At 33.2% G+C, this 19,573-nt stretch overlaps 1 protein-coding gene across 4 annotated transcripts in view; it reads left to right on the forward strand.

The window, feature by feature from the left end:
* Positions 1-19,573, forward strand: part of LOC145291568 (aquaporin-11-like) — a 191,304-nt gene that overhangs the window by 83,716 nt on the left and 88,015 nt on the right. Inside the window, exon 2 of one of the 4 annotated variants that reach the window (XM_080137639.1) lies at positions 15,460-15,890. The exons of the other annotated variants lie outside the window; for them this stretch is intronic. The gene's annotated coding sequence lies outside the window, so the exon portion shown is untranslated. The remainder of the gene's footprint in view (positions 1-15,459; positions 15,891-19,573) is intronic. 4 annotated transcript variants of the gene reach the window in all.

Consider the following 19,573-nt stretch of genomic DNA (forward strand, 5'->3'; position numbering starts at 1 on the left):
ATATTATAATTACTCTAAAAACACATCGACTCAGATTCTGATAAAACACGTCATTACGCTACTGTTGTTGTTGTTGTTGTTGTTGTTGTTAGGACGTGCTCATCTATTTCGGGCGACCATCTGTAACTCTGAAACTATTTACGTTAACAAACGAACCTGACATAAAATGTATAAGCAAAGGATTTCTTGTCATAATGCCAACTTAGCGATCTACCATGTTGGTATTTTCATCTCATTGTATGCATGCGTGCCTTTATACACGTATATGCCGTTCAGATGTTTAGTATAGTTATTAGGGATATATCTAGACATACTATTCGGCGTTCTATTTCTTGCACTCTCACACTTATATATATATATATACATATATATATACATATACATATATATACATATATATATATACATATATATATACATATACATATATATATACATATATATATATATTATGGCTAAATACAGACCAATCAACATGATTATTAAAAAAAATAAAAAAAATAAAATAAAGGTTAGCTAACTAGGTTTCGTTTAGCTTACCTTTATTTTCATTTTAAAAAAATTTTTTAATCATGTTGATTGGTCTGTATTTAGCCATAATTAAATTTTGTACCCCCCAAATTTTTCATAAATATATATATGGTCCTGATAGGAGCTTAAACTATATCCGATCGTGAGGTCCTAGCTTACGGACTTTGGGGAGTGTGGGGCCACTCTTTAATTGCCATTGCTCCCAGGTCCACTCGTACCCGGAGTGGTAGTACCTGTTAGCATTCCAAGTATGGGTTAAATAGAAACAGAAATATATTCTATTAAAAATTTTTCTTCAAAATAACTGGATCTGGTATTAATTAACATGAAAAGGATTGATATGCCGTAAAACAAAAACAACTATATATATATATATTTTACACATTTGAAAATAATTTCTGACGAGATCGTATCACAGACCGTCTGAAACGCGCGTAAACGATTTCAATGACTTAAAAACATTATGACAATGATCCAAACATAATTCTCAATGAAAAACCAAGACACGGAATAATAAAATATTGTTAAAAAATACACATTGTTGGTGACTACTCCCTTATTTAAATATATATATATATATATATATATATATATATATATATATATATATATATATATATATCAAATTGTACAGAAGGTCAGAAAAACATTGGTACCGTCGGTTTCAAGCCTAACATAATGAGAAGCCATGGCAATTAGAAACAGAATAGGAAAGCATACATTTACTAAAATACATTAAAAAAAAAAAAATAAAAAACGAGAAAATTGATATTAAAATAAAATAAAATATACAGAAATAGGGTTAAGCTATAGTTAAATAAACATGAACATCATTAAAAACAATATATGCGGACCTGCATTTTCCTCAAACAGAAAACAACATGGCTGACGAGAGTCTAACATTATTTACAATTTACCATTAACTGCCCCCCTTATGTTAGGCTTGAAACCGACGGCACCAATGTTTTTCTGACCTTCTGTACAATTTTAAATAAATAAATATTAAGCTCTTATATTGAAAGCACTTTGTTGGAATTCTTTCCCCCGAAAACAGTAAACAAATATATATATATATATATATATATATATATATATATATATATATATATATATATATATATATATATATATATATGATTTAAAGGGGGTCAGATCAGTAGTCTAAAGAGCAGAGTGTATTTTAATGTGATAGTAAAATTACTAATTTAATTAAAATACAAGAAAAGAACAGTGCTCGTTGTAATTCAGATATATAATAAGCTCGATAGGCAAATATCCTAGAGCTATTTTAATATTTAGTAATGTGATTGACAATTTAAAATTCAAATTAGAATTAAAAATTAAAAATCTGTTTCATAAGAAGGAACAACAACAAAGTCAATAATTTGTACGATCGTTTCGGAAAACAATGTTTTTATTGTGATAGACATTAAACCACGGACAATAATTTTGACATATAGTATTTTTTAAACAAAGTCTCCTCATCAGCAAAAATATTGGGTAGTTTTTTTTTTAATATATGTAAAAGACACCATAAATAAATCTAGCATTTTTAAGTAAGGCAGATGAATCTTTTAATTCTTCGCCTTTTGAAAACCGTAATTATCGTCAAAGCATTCAATTGGGCTGTTGATTGTTGTATAAGCTACTTTTTCTATTTAAAAATTATTAAAAGAAGCTTTTTAATTTATTCAGTAATGGATATGTGAGCGTCTTCATAAAGGTTAACTAATATGCAAATTCATTTGGAAAATGACCGTCCATTAATTTTTTATGGTTTCTTATAGGATGATTGGTTCCATTTAACTATTATGCTCAATTCTTTTTATGCACATTTTCTACATTGTGTATAATTGCGTAGCATTTAGAATGAAACAGTTCTAGCATACGCACATGCATTTCTATATGTCACTCTATCTCTTTATATAAAAGTGACCTCATCTGTATGTTGTATAACCGTCTCTATCAAATCCCTCTCTAAATCTTTTGTCTAAAGACTTTAAACTTGATATATAGGGTATTTGTGACCTGTGGAACAAATTCGATTTGTTTTTTTGCTGGTAAAATAGCTTTTACTGGGTCAAAATAAAATAAAAATGACCTTAGCAGAAGTAAGTCGACTAAACCTGTTATTACTCCTGCGCATGCGCAAATATACATAAATAGCTTGAAGTCGCTTAATTAAAATTTTTCTTATGCATCTGTCGAGATGCCATACGGTATTGACTAAGACGTGAACGTTAAATGTTTGGTTTCTATTTCAGCTGATGGCATCTTAGTAATATTTTTTAAAAAACTTTTGAAATCATTACTCTATATCAGGTACAATATAATAATCAATAGAGAACTGGTTCTATGATAATAAATATTAATCTGAATAAATTAAAATATCATATGTAAACATATTTTACGACTGCAAGTATATATATATATATGTGTGTATGTATGTGTGTGTGCGTGTGTGTGTATGTATGTGTGTGTGAAAGAGAGCATTAAAATCGGGTCGATATCGTTTCTCTCCTACTCTACCTCCTCGCCCTCTCACCTTATGCAAAACTGGCGGCGACGAAAGAAACTGGAAATAATTGAATTGCAAATTTCGTGTAATAATTATTTAATATTGAATTTGGTAACTCAATATTTCCGAACCCACACGTATGCAAAAACACGCGCACATATAGAAGCACTAAAAATGGTCGTTTAATGAATTTCTATTTTATTTAAGTGAATTGCACAATGTTAAAAATAAACTATTATTTAAATTTTATTTGAAATAATCAACAGAAATATGATAGCAATTCATAAACTATATTAGTTATTATCGCAAAAAGAAGTATCAATATAACTAAAGCGAAATATGTGAACATTTTTTGTAGCGATTTTATTTGCAATTTTCGTATGAAAAATGGAGTGATTTCATTTGATAATTGTATTCAATTTTCAAATAAAATACGTATTGAATATGATTGAAGTCAAATTTAAACAAGTGTTTATTTTTAAGATATATATTTCGGAGTAGTAGTTTCAAACGTATTCAATACGAATTTTATTTTAAAATTTAAATTTCAGTCAACGCTTCTAAGACGGATAAATAATATATATATATATATATATATAAAAAACTACCCTGATTTTCAAATCGAGCGGCTAAGCGCAAGTTTTCCGGCATTACAAAAACAACACCGCAGTTAACATCACGTGCACTCTTCATTCAACTTTTTTCAACTTAACATCATGGCGAGGAAAAAGAGAAAAAATAAATAAAAGACTGACGAGGGATTTTAATCCGAAACATATATCTTAAAAATAAACACTTGTTCATTTTCATAATTTCGCGTTGTAATTTGGCTTCAAACGCATTCAATACGTATTTTGTGTGTGTGTGTGTGTGTGTGTGTGTGTGTGTGTGTGTGTATTTATGAAATGATCAACGTTTCGTCCCTATTTCAGAGGGCATCTTCAGGATATTAATAGGAAAAATGCAGAAGAAGAAAACGATCATAGACCATATGTAAATGAAAAGGAAACAGTGTTAGAATCCTACCCATATCGAGAAGGAAACTATGTGTGTGTATGAGAAGGTTGGGTTGTTGTTCAATGTCTATATATACACTTTTAAAAATACGTTTAATAAATATGTACATTTTTTTCTTCTCTAATCTAATTCATTTTGTTTAAATTATTTAAGGATTAAGAAAAAACGGTTAACCAGGATCTGTTTTTATATTTAGTTTTTTGATTATTATTTTCCCTATACTAGGGGCTAAATGGTAGAATTCACCCCAAACAACGCACAGTGACACTTTGTTGTAGGGGTGCTACTATCTGGGACTTAAGTTGCAGGGATACTATGTAGGGACTTGAGCAGCAAGATGTCTGTTTACATTACACTTGAAATTCTGCATGTCAGTACAGTTGGGGAAGCAGGAACCCGGAAGGGGATTCCATACTCTAGCAGTTCTGGGGAAGAAACTATTTGTGTAGACTGCTTTCTGCCATCTGGGGATCTCTACTGTGTATGATCGGATTTTACTGCTTGTCGGGATTGTCGGGGGTATTTATATCGAGGGGGGGTACAAGTGCTTGTAGTTCGTCGGAGCATTTACCATAAAAACTTATGAAACAAGCAGAGGGATGCAACATTTCGTCGATGAGACAGAGATTGGAGCTTAGCTGACAGTTCGAGATGTGTAAGGTTGGCGATTCTCTTTTTAACCCTGTCCTCTCTCACCCTCTTTCTCTTCTCTCTCTCTCATCACTCTTTCTCTTCTCTCTCTCACCCTCTTTCTCTTCTCTCTCTCACCCTCTTTCTCTTCTCTCTCTCTCACCCTCTTCTCTCTCTCACCCTCTTTCTCTTCTCTCTGTCTCTCACCCTCTTTCTCTTCTCTCTCTCACCCTCTTTCTCTTTTCTCTCTCACCCTCTTTCTCTTCTCTCTCTCACCCTCTTTCTCTTCTCTCTGTCTCTCACACTCTTTCTCTTCTCTCTCTCACCCTCTTTCTCTTCTCTCTCTCACCCTCTTTCTCTTCTCTGTCTCTCACCCTCTTTCTCTTCTCTCTCTCACCCCCTTTCTCTTCTCTCTCTCACCCTCTTTCTCTTCTCTCTCTCACCCTCTTCTCTCTCTCACCCTCTTTCTCTTCTCTCTCTCACCCTCTTTCTCTTCTCTCTCTCACCCTCTTCTCTCTCTCACCCTCTTCTCTCTCACCCTCTTCTCTCTCACCCTCTTTCTCTTCTCTGTCTCTCACCCTCTTTCTCTTCTCTCTGTCTCTCACCCTCTTTCTCTTCTCTCTCTCACCTTCTTTCTCTTTTTAACCCTGTCCAGGAGTGAGAGAGACTAGTAGCAGATGCACTAACCCAAATGTGACAGTAATACTCCATACATGGGCGAATGATAGCCTTGTAGAGGTACAGGATACTGTCAGGTGTAATAAACTTTCTAGCATAGTAGAGAGAGTGCATCTTCCTCGCAACAGCCTTGGCAATGCCCTCGATGTATCTGTTTCAACCCATGTTCCCTGTGAACGTTAAGCCGAAGAGTTTGAACGAAGTACTGTCCAGAACAACTTTTAAACTGAAATCCATAAGTATATTTCAATTTTGAAAACCATCTTCGATCAATTGCGTCACCTACTACGCTTCCGAAATGCGTTATTGACCAAAAGGATGTTGTCTCAGATTATGAAATCGGGTGTGATGGGTTTATCCTATGGGATCTATATAATAATTTATTGCACACTAATACTGTTGGAAAATATTTCCCCACATCCTCTCCCTGTTGTAGGTCAAAATACTGACTTGTGTTCCAGTTGATTATCTATAATTATTGACAATGGGCAATATCCGTACGCGTTAATAGACCGTAAAAAGGAAACCAAAACAAACTAAAACCAACCAAGTATACAACAACGAGCACTAACAAAGCAGTACTACAAACAAAAAAATCAAACCAAATAGCAATGCAAAACAAATAAAACATCATTTACCGACAACCCAAACAACAACGAAAATCACATAAACGAAAACGAAACCAAACCAAATAGTAACGCGAAGCAGTCAAATCAAAACAAACATCAACGAAAAACAAGTCAAATCAAACCAAACATGATCGCAGACAAACCAAACACTATTGCAAACCAAACACTATTGCAAACCAAACACTATTGCAAACCAAACAAGCCAAATATCACAGCAAACCAAACTAAAGAGTAATGCAAAACAAACTAAACACCAAACGATAAACAGATTAACTAAACAGCATTTTCATCAAACCATTTACTAATTGTTCTACACGTTTCTGTCGTGTTTTTCATCTGTTTACCGAATAACATAATCACGTGTCGGAAATGCATTTTTTTTGTCTTCCGTTTTTGAATTCGACAAAAACTGACGAAGCTAAGCTGATCGTCATTCAACGTAACGTGATGCATCAACCAACGACAAATGACTTCAACAAATCAAATATTATATCAAGCGTTTCAAAATCGCAACTTTCAAAATCGCTAAGACTTTTTCAGATAACCAAATTTTCACAAATGAACTAAAACTACTTTGTATTTTCCGCCATTTTTTTTTTAAATATACACTGACAGAAAAAAGGCAATATATATATTAAAGAAAAAAAATCAAATCCTTTTTTAATTTATTGATAAAAACTTGCAAAACATTTAAACACATCTGATATAATAATAAATTGTATGCATTTATTTTCTATTTATAAAACATCTCATCAACTATGGTACGCGTCGAAGTACAAATGAACGTGATTAATTTAGAAAAAGTTTGTAGATTGTTTTGATGGACATTATCTTTGAGATAATCCCACACGTTAAAGTTGGAGAGATTTTTATGATCCAATAAGTGTGAAGGATCACACCTCCTACTGATGAAACGATCATCAAAGTGTCCCTGAATGTCATTGGACAGGGTCGTTTTGATGGTCATTACCTTCGGATTACAGAAAGGATTGTAAATTTTATTAACAATTCCATTTTTGATTGGCATTTTTTTTTTTATCTCAGTTCATCTTCTAACATTAAACAAGAATTGAAAATTAGTAAAAACGTAAGTGTCAGTTCGATAGATAAAAGATCGTTAAAAGATCGAACTGACAATATTTTAACGCGATTTAATAATGATTTATAAATATATGAACATATATGTGTATGTACATGCATTTGATATATATATATATATATATATATATATATATATATGCATTATATATATAATATATATAATAGTTTTATTGATATAAACAAATTTACATGATCGCGACACTGAACACGCGAAAGTCTCAGACAATTGGTCGGTTAAAACCAGAAGTCCTTGTCAGGTGACTGAATAAATCGTTGCTTTCCCCAGAAGAAACTAGTCCTAAAAAGTTGTTTTTTTCTGTGGAAAGATACAATTTAATAAGTCGCCTGACGAGGACTTTTGGTTTTAACCGACCAAATTCTTTTGGGGATTGTTTTTTTTGTAGAAAGCAACAATTTATAAAGTCGCCTGATGAGGACTTCTGGTTTTAACCGACCATTTGTCCGAAATATTAGCATGTTCAGTGTCGCGACCATGTAAATTTGTTTATATTAATAAAAAAAAAAAGATCTTGCTCTTCTTTCATTTAGCACGCTTAATAACATCATTAAATTCATTAGTTATCACTCTTGAATACTTTTAACCGGGCGTATAATATATATGTAATATACAAATATATATATATATATATATATATATATATATATATATATATATATATATCTACAAAAGTGAAATTATGATTATGACATCATGATCTGCGCACGTGAGCTTAAGTGACCGACTTATTACATTTCATCTTAGAATACTCAACAATAAGAACCGAGTTTTTAAAGGGGCTGACAATTATTAATATAATTATTTTAACACACACACACACACACACACACACACACACTATCCTCGAGTGTGTAAGGTCTCTCTGTACAGGGGGTTGCCAGAAAAAGTTGGTATGAGGTTACTTTTCCCGATAAGTAAATCCTGACCAAATATTGAAAATCACATAAGATCTCCTCACTATGGCGAACTTACATTAGTTTTTACGAGGAATGGTGCACCTCCTCCAAGTGATGTTACCGCAAGTAACAGCATGAAGCTGGATACTCCACCAGACGAGATGAATTCTTGTCCTAAAGTCCAGTAAGACTAAGAGACCAAAAATAAAAGATATACTATAACATATGAAAATGGTCAATTGGGAAGAGGAAAACTACGTTCTCAATTTCTTTACTAACTCAGTGTTTGAAAGATAGAAATTTAATGGAACATTCGAATATCTATGTATCTCATATAGATTTCAAGTGTTAGTTCCAGGTAGGGGGACCTTTGATTTCTGAGAACTTCGACTGAAGTAAAATGAAACATATATAAAGCTGTACTGCACACACACACACACACACATACACACACACACACACACACACGCACACACACAGTGCTATGTTTTGAGGCCGACTTAATTCGATAACAATATTCGATTCATAATGTCATTCAACATTTGGAATAAATTTGCGGGATTATATTTCACAATTTCTGTAAAGTTATTTTGATCAAACGCAGAGCAAAATAATCGTTTATTTTTGTGAATGGGTCTGAAATGATATTGAGATATTGATCCATCTGTCAGCTGTAAGCTGTTGCTGAAAACACAGAATTATATGTGTATGCATATATATATATATATATATATATAGAAAGAGAGAGATAGAAAGAGAGAGAGTGAGAGAGACAGAAAGAGAGAGGGGACGAGAGATTAATAACGGGAGACAAACTTAAAACGTGAATGTTTTTTCGTGACGAATTTTTGCCATGAGATCGATAACAAACTCATTGTACAGAATCAGTTCAGGGAGAGTTCGATTTCATTCAGGACGATATGAAAAGATTTGGAAAACTTTTTTTTTTTTACGCCATATCAACCCTTTTATGGATATTTCATGCCTAATGCAAATAATGCTTTTGCTTTTTCAACAATATAAGATCTGCATAAGTGATTCAAAAGTCACATAGGTATCCATTAGGTTAATGATACACCGGCGGAAACATTATATATTTCTATTAAATATTATAAACCATTTTTTTCTGTTCTGAACCGTTTTAATTTCCTAATGAGTTTTCTTATTTTTGGCTATGTTTTATTCTATTAAATATTTTTATAAGTTTAATCATTTTAGTGTTTCATCATCATCATCATCATCATCATCATCATCATCATCATCATCATCATTTCGTGTGAATTCGAAGATTCTATTGATGGCATTGGTTTTCCCCGATATTTTTCTGGTCAGAAATCTTTCTAGAAAGGCATCCGATACTTCCAGGAGGGACACGTGAAAACTGCCAACATCCGATTTTTTGTGGAACGAACCAGATTCGAACGTCAGTTCGTGTCGTTAACCACTGGACCAGTGTCACCACCTCCTTTTTTGCTAAAACAAATTAAGGATGTATATTTCAAAATTTTTATTACACTTTTAAATTAATGATGGCAAATTTTATGCACAAACGTTGGCTAAGCATATCACTATTCGATGTTTTTAGGCATTGATTTGCATAGTAAAACCAACTTGGACGCACGTGAATATTGTAATGTGAACACACACATCGGATATTTCCAAAAATAGATTTAGATGTCAATGTTCCAGAATGAGTCTTTATTAACTCAAGCAATGGAGTATGCGAAATATGAGCTCGCATTTTTTTATGTGTGTGTATGTGTCTGTATGCGCGACGATATATATATATATATATATATATATATATATATATATATATATATAATTTCATTATCTACGAGCACGTATTACTAGGTGGAAAACCTGAAGCTCTATTACTGAGCATATTTCCGTTAGTGCTGAAATATATTGTTTTTTGTTTTTTTGTTTTTTTGTAAATGTCATTTATTTATTTTGTTTGTGATACTTTCCATTAAAGAATTCCATTATTTATACGAAAGAGTATTTTTACCTAAATGTTAGTTGGGAATAATTTTTTCTTCACCAATGTGATGACTCCAAAATGAGAACGACATATGTTTTTAAAATTTTGTTTTTCACGAGAGAGAGAGAGAGAGAGAGAGAGAGAGAGAGAGAGAGAGAGAGAGAGAGAGAGAGAGAGAGAGAGACAGACAGACAGACAGACAGACAGACAGACAGAAGAGGGAAGAGAAGATTTACCTGCTGTCTATTGCAGAAAGGCAAAACACAAAGTAGTGGAAATAAATTTGCTTAAAAGGACGGCGCATCAAGAACTCATGTTGGGCGTGAAGACAATCATATTGTAGTCAGCTGGAAAGCAGGGAAACGCAACAGAGTTCCAAGAAAGAAGATTTGTTCATGGAATCTTTGTTTAGATAGAGAGTAGGGAAAATTCTTAATAGTGGTTTCAGCTAGACAAGTGTTCTTGTGTCTTTCTTAATAGAAAGATATCGGGAAAACGAATGCCGACAAAATCATCATCAAAAATAGTGCTCAACAACAGCAGCAGCAGCAGCAGCAGCAGCAACAACAACAACAACAACAACAACAACACCACCACCACCAACAACAACAACAACAACAACAACAACAACAACCAGCAAATAACTTTCTACTTTGCCATTCAACGATTATATGTCTTGTTTCTATTTTTGTAAAGCGTTCATAGCTCATACAAATATGTTCTTGTGTACCACCTTTGCCACCAGCACGTTTTGATACAAACAGATTATATAATCTCTTCGCCGTCTTTTCGAGCAACATACTCCGACTTGGTAGCTATGTCCAATAAATGTAAAAAAAAAAAAGAATTAGCGTACAATTTTGATTACAAAAAAGTACAAGTAAAAAATTCCCAACATTCTTTTTCGTTTCTCCTTTCTAAATTTTATTTAATACTAGCTGACCTATGCTCTGACGATACCCAGGAAAGTAGATTAACCTAAAAAAAAAATTCCACGCCCAACCCGAACAACTTATCGTGAACACTGACTACATGATGTTAAGAGCAGATCCCCAGAAATTTCTGTAATTTTTGTCAATGTTATTATTAATAGTAGTGTCACATATACCATGGTTAAGAAGTTAAAAAAGCAAATAGTTTATTGTTTTTTTTATTGTTTTTTTTAGTCAAGAAAGAAAGCGTAATGAAAAGAAGTCGAAGGTTTCGTTTGCGATTGTCGCATTTCACTTTAGAAAAAGAAACCTTCTAAACTTTTTCTTTATTGCCTTTTTACCACAAACAAGCTCGGTACCACTTTGATTTAGGGGGCTAGTATCTGGGACATAATTGTAGGGATAATATGTAGGGAGTTGAGAAGCAAAATGTTTGTTTACATTACATTTGAAATTCTGCATGTCAGTACAGTCGAGGAAGCAGGAAACCGGAAGGGAATTCCAAAGTCTAGCAGTTCTGTGGGAGAAACTATTAGAGTAAAAGGCTTTCTGGCATCTAGGGATCTCTACTACGTAGGGATGAGACTTTGCTTCTAGTTGGGTTTGTCGGGAGTATTTATGTCGAGGGGGTACAAGGAGCATACAGTGACATCCACTACCAACTACCAGAAGTGAATATGATCGCCAATAACTACGGGCGCCACTGACCAAGGACACTCGTGCCCGTCAGTGGCTACGGCTGACAAGGGATGCCATTTCTTTCGGATATGCATACGTTTGTTACGGTATAAGAATTTCGCCGATAACTTACTTTCATTACATACAATAATAGATACCAAACAAAACATTCATTTCTATCAGCTTCCGAGTTTTTAATAAATGATATCTGTGTTCAAAAAAATTATTTAGTAATTTATCCACAGTCAGTATTTTACGTAACTCACATACGATAAGGGGCCAGATAATCATGGGTTAATTTTTAGAGTTGGGTTTCTTTTACCGAAGCTGCTCTGACCTTGTGTCATCTTTCTACCGGGCAATGCTGGTACACATGTCCTGTTAGTATATTATATATGTAAAGATATACATATATATATATATATATATATATATATATATATATATATATATATATATATATATATATATATATATGTGTGTGTGTGTATATATATACAAGGAAATTGTGTGTGTATGTGTGTGTGTGTGTGTGTACATTTCCTTACCAAACTACTCTGTCAATTTTCAGTCAACAGAATCGAGATTTAACATAATGGGTATTGAAATTCATGGAAATCTTCTTAATCGGTTTTTGGCCAGAAATTTGGCTGTCAAGAGATCAAAGTTCAACGATTTTACATTTGAAAACTCTACAAAACTACTCCGCCAATTTTGAGTCTAAACATTTAAAATTTTAGATGTAGGTTACTTGGACACAGATCAAACTTTTTAATTTAATTAGAGTCCAAAACAGTAAATGTTAGGAGGGCAAAATTAGGGTCAAAGTTTAAAAAAATTGACCTCTGCGGTCTCTACCAAATTACTCAGCCAATTTTGATCTAAACATTTGAAATTTTATATAAAGTGTATTCAGACATGGGGCAAGCTTTTTAATCGGTTTTGGCCGAAACTTTTGTTGCGAAGGTGTCAAAGTTCAAAAGATTTGACCTTTGCTGTCTCTAGCAAACTATTCAGATAATTTTGGGTCTAAACTTTTAATATATATATATACATTTGCACATAAAGTTATGAACAGTACATAGGGCCCGAGCAAAACCGGGCTGAACTGCTAGTATATATATATATATATATATATATATATATATATATATATATGTGTGTGTGTGTGTGTGTGTGTGTGTGTGTGTGTGTGTGTGTGTGTGTGTGTGTGTGTGTATACACGTATACAGACATTATTAAAGAGATGATTGCAATAAAAATGAAAACTAATTCGGTGTTTATGTAATAAATAATTAAAATATAAAAAAAAATGCTAAACTATTTTTTATTGAAATCACTCAAGACAAGGCGTCGTTATTTGAATTCAAGTCAAAAACGTTATTTTTGTACCCCACGGATCTCGTTTAGTTGGTATCTAACGACTATTAATCGAATTCAATTCAAATCTAATGTATTTGAAATTTAAATATAGGCTGCGCTGATATTATGCTCTTTAACCCCCTCATTAAAATACCCAGAAGAAACAAAATTTTGAAAAATATTTATTAATTGATGTCTGATACGTACTGTTATAATTTCACATAAATCGGAGATATTTGAATTTTCACAATGAACTTTCATCCCCTTTATTACACCCTCTGCATAAATTAAATCAAACTAAATATAGCTCATATTCTGACCTCTAACACCCAGCAACTAGTTAATAATGATTGGTTCATTTGTTTAGGAGTCAATTATGTACATAGAACTATATAAATATACTTAACTTTATATAGATATTTGTGCTTGGTGTGCGTGTGTGTGATCTACACAATTTGGGCACGACTATCGTTCCACCAACAGATAATGATGTAATTACTTCACGGTCGTTTCAGCGACGGTAACCCATCGGAATCTGATTTGCACTCAGTTTGTTGCCGCGTCGACTTATCGAGACACCAGTTGGTACACTTATCCGTGTGTGAAAAAGTTCGCAGGAAACTATTTTAAAAACTCAGCATTTAATGCATAATTCAAAACAATCTAGTTAGAAAAAAAGCGGAATAATCATTATATTAATGGAAATAGAAGGAAAATTACTGAAAGACAATGGCAGATATCTAGCAAGTCAGAAAACTCAAAAACTTAGAATATTTTATTTTTCTTCTCCAGTGAACGACCCAATAGTTTTATCTAAGATATGAATGACACGTGGTGGACTGGGTCGCCATCTTCCTCTTCATTTTTGTAGTTGGAAGCTTGCTTAGATTGAACGCATGAACACGAACAATGCTATATATATTATTTTTAATTGGAATTCATTGAGATGAGTATCATTTATTAATTTTTATTTATTGCGAACTATTATCTTCATCTTTTTCTTGGCTGTTTCACGACGTTTCGGCCAACTATTTATCTGGCCTTCGTCAGCCCGTGACACAGTGGATAGAGACGTTGAATCTCTACGGTTCCAGTTGAACATTGTCTGGAGATAGCGGTTTCAATCCTACCCAAAGCCGGCCAGAGGCTTACTTGGCCAAAAACGTGGTGAGACGACAACAACTACGGAAGGCAGTAATTGCAATAAATGCAGTCAGGAGATTCAGAGTTCCTATCTGTCGCGGTTACCACCTGACGAAGGCCAGAGGAATAGTTGGCCGAAACGTCATGAAAACACCCAGAAAAAGACGAGGATAATAGTCCGCAATAAATAAAAATTAACGAACAATGCTGTACAGTTGCAACAATGTATTTAATCCTGAAAATCAACATATTTGTCCGGATTTTGCTTTACAAACTCTTATGAACTTCCCATGACCATTTCCATTTAAAAGCTGGACATTGCTGATAAACTGATTAAGTTTTACGGTTGGCAATTTGGAATATGACATTTCGACAAACTACTTACAAGTTATTAGAATTACGAACTTGAAATTTGGTAGGGATGATTGCCTACCCATGAAGATTGTTCTAAGTGGGTTATTTAAAAAAAATCCTTTAAAGAAGTCTGCAAAGGAATATGACTCATTCAGTCCCGGGTGTTAATGAAACTTAAACTATAACAGAGTCTAGGTACTTGTTGAAATGACCTTTTCCCTGTTCAATGAGGTATGTCTCTCGTTCTGTGCAATTATGGGCGGTTCAACCTCCCAGGATTTATCTTCTCCCTCTGAGAAAGGGTTAACTTATTGCTAATCTGGGAATACTGATGGGATTCCCAATGCATTTTTTGTAGGCCAGAGTGCTTTTCCTTTTGGGCGCTGGATCTTCAACTCCCATTTTCTAGATCCTTGTGTCACATCATCCCGCCGCGGGGAGGAGATAAATAACGTTAACACGTAGTTAAACTAGGCGAAGTTAAATCGATTCTCAAAGTTTGGAAAAAAAAAAAGACAAAATAATGCACTTATTTAAAGACTTGTGTTCCAGTTGTTTTTGTAAGTTTGCCAATTAAGCTGTCATCTTCATTTGGTTGGTAATGGATAGTTTTAGTTTCGGCTGCTGTGAACGACAACTACGAGTCAATGTAACCTTCAAATAACACATAATCATGTCGATTTGTAGCAAAGCTCTTCCAATATTAATTAATTATTTCATCTCTTTGTGTCCGTGTATTTCCAATTTGCTATTTAACCTGTCACCCCCTCCCCCCTCGCTCTTAACATTTTCTATGTTCGTCTGTGTATCTCTCTCCCCTCTGCGTCACTCTGCTACTCTCTCTTTATGACTGTTACTCTTTCTCTCTCACTGTTACTCTTGCTCGCATTCTTTCCCTCTCCCTCTGTTGCTCTCTGTTTCTTTTTCCCTCTATTTGTTTCTCGCTCTCTCACGCACCATTCTCTTTTGTTTTTAATTGCCGTGTAGCGTCAGAAGTTTTATATTCAATACCGAAGGACATTCATCTCAGTTGGGGAACACTACACACCGTTGTTTGGGTGGCGTCCCAAAGCAGGAGCACTTAAAAACAAAGAAGTGAAAAGAAGAAAAAAGTTTTCAACGCCCGTACAAATATCTATTCTACGAAAAACAAAAATACTTTCAAGAACGGAGACTTTTAAAGAAGTATATATGCATACATACAAACGCATCTCTTTCTAAATATATGTTAAACGAGTTATAAACGTTTTATCCGGATCGTCTAAGCAACTATGGCGCAATCAGAGGGTCCAGTACCCGAAACACTTCAACAAGAACGCGTGGTTCCGGAAGCACACATGCAGGAACCCCAAATTGTGGAAACCCATTTTGCACAACACAAACACCCAATCCTGAGGATGGCCGGTTATGAGGTAGAGGTAATTATTACTGTCTGGTCTTCTATACATTTGTTTTCTTTTTACTTCGTTCATAAAAACATTCACAATTATTTGTGAATGTTTTCACCTCAATTTTGTTTAATCAATTTTAGTGTTTTTCTTTTCTTTTTATTTAACCATCAATTTTATTAACGAATCAATAAGCCTTCGGTTGGTCGGTTTTATTTATAATTGCATTCTTTTAAATTTAACACCGTGTCAATTCTTTGATACAGCAGGGGCGCATGAGAAAGCAATGTTTTCATTTTGGCTTAAAACCACATACGAGCCACAATATTTGCACTTAAACTTTATTTCAATTAAAAAATTACTTCTTATTCGCCATTTTAAAGGCTTAAACATTACGTTGGAATTTCAAACGGCCATGACAAATGAAATTTATTAATAACTGATAAATATAAATTGCGTGTGATTATTGCTATCGCGTAATTTCACCATTCGAAAGTAATTTTGAAGGCTTTTGTAAGAAATTTATTCCAAAATGAAATTTTCAAACAACAATTACTTCATCACTTTTAAAATAACCTTCGTAAGAGAAAGAACAACCAAACCAAACCAAACCAAACCAAACCAAACCAAAACCAAAATAATATATATATATATATATATATATATATATATATATATATATATATATATATATATATATATATATATACAGACATTATATATATATATATACACACACATTGTATACACACACACACACACACACACACACACACACACATATATATATATATATATATATATATATATATATATATATATATATATATATATATATATATATACTAGAAAAAGTACCCGTTGTTGACTGGATTCAAAAACAGCCTACAGAAAATGGACTGATTTATGAAAGTATGATAGGTTATGAAAAGGAAGGGTTGTAAAGAGATAGCTTCGAATTTGGGGGTATCAAAACCAAAGCAAAATATGATGAAAGTAAAAATAGATAAACCCCATAATTCATTATACCATACCTGTTCACACTGAAACACTTATCACAATATTCTGTGGATCTATATTAAAAAACCTTGTTAAACTTTGTGACATATTTCCATTCTATGGAGGTCAGGCGCGAACGAACACCCCATAATTTTATTATACCGTATTTTTTCAAACTGAAACATAATTATCAAAGTATACTTACGCAGATAGATATGAAAAGTCTTTATTTAAGTTTGTGCCAATTTCCATTCTATGGAGGCCAGGTGCGAACGCAGACCCCACAATTTTATTATACCATCCCTATTTAAGTTAACACATATCAAAATATTATGATGTACATCTATATCAAAAACACCTGTAAAATTTTTTTTTTAATCTTAAATTTTTTTATTTCCATACTTTGTGGACCAGGCGCTTACTCAGACCCCACAATTTTAATGAATCATAATTATGCTAGATCAAACATACCCATTCCTGTGTCTCGATGCATCTTCTATCATTATATGTAATCAGTTTTTTATAATAGTCAACCATATAGCAGCCTATTCTTGGCCAGATACACACACACAGACGTTCAGCTTTATATATATATATATATATATATATATATATATATATATATATATATATATATATATATATATATATTTATGGGGAAATATCTTTATTCAATTACATTTCACCCATTATTTATATCAATGAGGCTCGATGTAATTACAGAACATATATAAATATATAACAAAAGTCTATATTCCAAATTTCAAGATGGTTTCCATCTTCCATCTATTTCTTTAAGTAAGTTGACATGCACAATTCTTGGCAGCACCTGTTTCGTAGCGCAAATCATTTAATTATTATATCAATCAATGAATTTATTCTTCCCTTAACTCATCAGAAGAAAAAGCATCTATCAATTCATTGGTTGAAAATTTGCAATCATTTTTTTTTTCAATTTGTTACACCATCTTCTATGGTTTGAAAAAGATGGCGTAACAAATTGAAAATAAATAATTACAATTTCTCTCCCTATTTTCGGATTTTTTAATCATGCCCATATGCATTTATTTTCTTTTAACATTGATAAATGATTTTTCTTCTGATGAGTTAACGACGAAAAAATTAAAATAAAATTGGCATAATAATAAACGATTCTGTGATTCGAAACAGGTGGTTTCAAGGATTGTGCATGCAAACTTAAAGAAATAAACTGTAAGATGGTCAACATTTTGTAATTTTTAATATAAAATTTTGTCATTTATACACACACACACACATATATGATTGCTACTTCTTGATAGAAGTTTTTCATCTCTTCAGTGAAGCGTTGTGCGCCTGTGTGCACGTAGTTGACTTTTTAAACCAGCCTTAGTCCTACATGAAAGTACACATATGTGACATAAAAACTTTCTTTCTTGTAAAGGTAATCGGATGATAATATTATGAATTCTCGAATGTCGTGTCTGGCCACTTTTAGATTTGCAGATTACACCACAAATATGACAACTTAGTATTGCTTAGTATTATATATATATATATATATATATATATATATATATATATATATATATAAAGAAAAGCACAATAAAATCACACTTAGCTGATATTTTTCTGTTCTTTAGAAGAATGATTGTCCTCGAAGTTATTTTCTTCTTTTCCGAATTGTTATTGAATCTGAAGAGGCGTCATTAGAGCACTCCTTTTGCAATTTGAAAGCGTATTCTTAGCTTATAATAAAACGTCTTCTTAATTATTCATAAAAAATGTGACATGCGCATAAATAGCTTTTACTAATATTAAATAGTAATGAAAATATTTATAATTCAATATGTGCTTAGGTAAAGAGCTTCAGTGAATCGAAGTTATAAGTCAAAATGTTCATTGTGTGAATATGTGTGTATTTGTATATTTGGCAGCGTGGCATTGTGTATGTATATTTTTTTTACCTTTGTTCTTGTAGTGCGTATGTAAATGAAACTGGACTGTGAGTTGTGAAGTCCTTTTCTTTTCGCTTAGATAATAAGGTAGTGTCGATGCTATAGCCGCAGTTAAAAGCGGGGTTTATTTGCCCGCCAAGAGAGGAGTTAATTTGAGCGACGTGTTTCGGTTACACAGCTGAGTCTCCTCGTGATTAAAGAGGTCGTACAGCACCGGTACACTTCCATAAATAACCTCTGGGAAGCAATGATCTGATTGTGAAAGATTATTTCCGATTGGTTAAATCCGAATCAGATTCAGGCATTTACTCCAATCAGTAACAATCTTTCAAGTCAAACAAATATTTTAGACATCGTCATTCTATGGCTGATGATGCCGTTATAGTAGTTACTACTACTACTACTACTACTACTACTACTACTACTACATTTATACATGACAATGAGAGAGGGGGTGTGCGGTTGTTAGCGGCGCCGACCGTGGGATCGGCAAGACAGTTTGTTAGAGCTGTTGTATAATTTCCACTAATCTAAAACTTGAAATCGATCTGTCATCCCCAGTGAGTATCTGGTCGGCGCAAATTACAGCAAACAACCCAAGACTGCCAGTTGTAGTTGCAGATTAAGAGTTTGACTTCCATCTGATTTTACATCTAATTACCAACAAAGCATACTACGGTATAATCACGTGGTCACACTAGTTCTCGTTCGATGAAAGAAGTTCAGAGGTATGAAACCTGACTAATACCAGATGGCTGACTATTTCAGAATGCAAGA

This window comes from Euprymna scolopes, chromosome 12 (genome assembly GCF_053919585.1).
Source record: "Euprymna scolopes isolate OS-2025 chromosome 12, ASM5391958v1, whole genome shotgun sequence".
NCBI lineage: Eukaryota > Metazoa > Mollusca > Cephalopoda > Sepiida > Sepiolidae > Euprymna > Euprymna scolopes.